The following is a 3,375-nucleotide window of genomic DNA, read 5'->3' on the forward strand; positions in this document are numbered from 1 at the left end:
GAACCTTTTATAAAATCAGGGGAACTGCCCTGTGGAGACAGAAAGCAAACTGCCTTCTGTGGGCAAGGACCCGCCCGACCCATGTCCATGTGACCTTTTTGCAAAGCAAACGGGGCCTTTTGGATCTGAAGGTAGCTGGGAACAAATCCTTCCCTCTCCTGCACTCCTTGCCTTGCCAATGCCAACAAGGGGTTTCAGATTCTTCTCAAATAAAAGAAAAAGAATCTATTTCAGGTCAACCTTGCAAGATTCAGCCATTACCTGAAAGATTAAAAACATACTTGCATATGATACTTCCTCCTCCAGATGGTGGAGGACTGATGACTTTGAAATCTAAGGCCTGGAATGTTCTCTTTCATACATAGAAATGGTTCTGGTGGTAAGAGCAAGGTCAAGGCACAGTCATCCTGAGTGGTTTTCTAGAGAAGAAAATTTCTGGGTCTATGACTAGGTAGTGGTGGTCTGACCTGCCTGAACTTTTTAGATCTTTCTTCTTATTTGTTGCTCCCTTTCTCCAAGTTATTCATCTGAAACTTAAATCCAATATGTTTAATTTGCAATAAATTTTCACATACTCTGAATTTTTAAAAGTATTTATTTTCACAGAAATTGGGTAACTCTAGCTGATCTCGCAAATATAAAGCTGCTGGAGAAAAGATTGCCTCAACTAGGATTCTTATCTTTTCTAGAATGGAAGGAAAAACTGTAAATCTAAGTAAAAGGCTTAGCTCTTTATGGAGGGAGGAGGGAAGGAAGTGTGGGTGGGGGGTGATTTTTCAATCAATTAATGTCCGGTTAATGAATGTCCCTTTTAAGGGTCACATGCTAGTCACTGGCTGAACAGAAGAGAGGCCTTTTGCTATTAGACTCTGGAGGTAAAATCTTGCTTGCAATTCCTAGCCTGACTGGTTAAGCAGATCATCTTTCAGGCTGATGAAATAAAGAACAACACATAACCCATGCATTGCCATTTCCCTCTTCAGCTCAATTTACTCTTCATACTCCTGGCTCTTTACTGTCTCCAGCCTTAAACTCCCATGTCTTGGTTTCCTCAGCCTTCTGGTTTCTAGTCTTGCACTGGCTTTTGGAAAATCTAGCCAGTAAATCCCAAGATAACCAGGTAGGCCTCTTGCTTGTTGGCTATCCCCATGGACATGCTTTAGAGCTTGAAGGCACTCTGGAGGTTAAATAATTCAATGGAGAGGTTATGTGACTTACCCTACAAAGGTAAGAAAAGAAAGAACAATGTTCCAAACTCAGATCATCTGACTCCAAATCTAGCTGTCTTTCCACTAAAGATTTTATCTGCCACTGACTTGGTCTCAGAATTATGCACATTCAGCCCCAGAAATTCTCCAAAATAGTCTACCAAGTTGTGATGGGGATTAATTAATGGAATAGCCATACCAATTAAATCAGAATCTTTGAAATAATAAAACATAGACAAAAGTCACATGGATAAGTTTAATCTGTATCACAGGTGGGAACTTCCAAAAGGATGAGATAGGGTTGTTTGAGTATATTTATGTCTATCTCCTTACTAGACTATAAAATATCATGTCTTAATCTAATCTTTTTATCCATCCAAAGCTTAGCAGAGTGTCCTATATACAGTAGGAAGGTACTTAACATTTGCATATCAGATAGCTGAATGAAATATGGGATATCAGATAAGATGGGAACTCAGGGGGTTGCAGGTTACAGTTACAACAAATTATATGGTCAAATCAAAAGAAGAGGGTGGTGTTCAGAACAACAGCAACAAAATTAAATGGTCATGGAATTGCAGTGTTCAAGAGTTGATTAATTAAGAAGTCATGATCACTTTATTATGAATATTCAATAGAGACATATGTTCATTAAAGTCTATGAGAACACATTTTACATACATATAACACAGATTTGTAAAAAATTGGCTCAGGGTCCCCAGCAGTTGCAGGACCATGAGGTGGGAGGGAAGTAAGGGGAGGGACCAAGGGACCGGAGGAGTGGAGGTCCTGGGAGCCTGGAGAGGGAGATGCCACCAGCATGGCTGCAGAGCAGCGGAGGAGCCCTGGTGGTCGCCCCTCAGACCCAGGTCCAGTCATCCTCTGTTCCCTCTCCTCCCCCCTCGGTCCCAGGAGCCATGGGTAGCTTGAAGCAGTGCTTCCAGAGGTTCCTGGAGCAGAAAAACATTGTCACCGATTTGCTGGGGAAGCTGGAAGAGATCACCAGTGTCAAAAAAGTACTACCTGGCTACAGGTTCCATTGCTTTCTTGGCCCTCTATCTCATATTTGGCTATGGTGCCTCTCTGCTCTGCAATCTCATTGGATTCATCTACCCAGCATATGCCTCCATCAAGGCCATTGAAAGCCCCAACAAAGATGATGATACCATCTGGCTAACATACTGGGTGGTATACAGCATTTTTGGCCTGGCTGAGTTCTTCTCTGACATCTTCCTTTTCTGGTTCCCCTTCTACTATGCAGGGAAGTGTGCCTTCTTGCTATGGTGCATGCTTCCAGTGGCCTGAAATGGCTCCCAGATCCTGTACCATTGCCTGATCCACCCCATCTTCCTGAGGCACCAGGCTTCCATGGACAGCCTGGTGACTGACCTGAGTGGACAAGCCCTGGACACAGCAGCCAATCTGACCTGGGAAGCAACCAAAGCAGGCATGACTCACCTCCAGAAGAATAAGTGAAGAGATCACTCCTGAGCCAGAGGCTTCGAATGACTGGACACCCTCCTCCTAGCCCCCTCAGCATCAAGGGACCATGGTTCCCAATCCTGGCCCATGTCTAAGCAGCTGACCCCTCCCAGCTGCATGGCTCCAACCAGCTCCACCCTATTGGGCTTTAGGGCATTAGAGAAGTCCCCCCCAGCTAGGAGGTGGGATGGGCATGGGGGGACCTCTGCCCATTTGGGATCCACCAGCACCTGCTAAAGGCCCTGCTGGCACTCAGACTGTTCTAAGTATGCCATTAACCACCCACCTCTGGCCCCTCCACCCTCCACTGGCCTCCCACAGGACTCTTGATGTGTCCTGGCCATTTCAGCTGCCCATGTACTAAAAAAAAGTCTTACACAGGCCAAAAAAAAAATTGGCTCAGGTTTGGGGATGGGTAATGGGGCCTTCCTGCCTTGATGTCCTTTTCTCTCAGGTGGGGGCATCATTTGGCCTTGGATACTTAGATCTATAAGCACAGCATTTTTGTTTTCCTTATCTAGTTTGGATCCCTAATGTTAATTCTCAGTATGTACCTAGTTAAAACATGATTTGCACAGATAATTTCCATACAAACAAATAAACATTTATTGATTCCTACTTAAGTCTGACTTTAATTGGTTTTCGGCAGTTATTGGTATTCCGTTAAGATAAGCTTATTACAGTT

The 3,375-nt window shown here is 44.1% G+C and overlaps 1 pseudogene; it reads left to right on the forward strand.

Annotated features, from left to right (window-relative positions):
- The first annotated feature begins 2,125 nt into the window (after positions 1 to 2,125).
- On the forward strand, positions 2,126 to 2,823 carry LOC118839388 (annotated as a pseudogene).
- Positions 2,824 to 3,375: the final 552 nt, after the last annotated feature.

The sequence above is a fragment of the Trichosurus vulpecula genome, chromosome 2 (genome assembly GCF_011100635.1).
Source record: "Trichosurus vulpecula isolate mTriVul1 chromosome 2, mTriVul1.pri, whole genome shotgun sequence".
Classification (NCBI taxonomy): Eukaryota; Metazoa; Chordata; class Mammalia; order Diprotodontia; family Phalangeridae; genus Trichosurus; species Trichosurus vulpecula.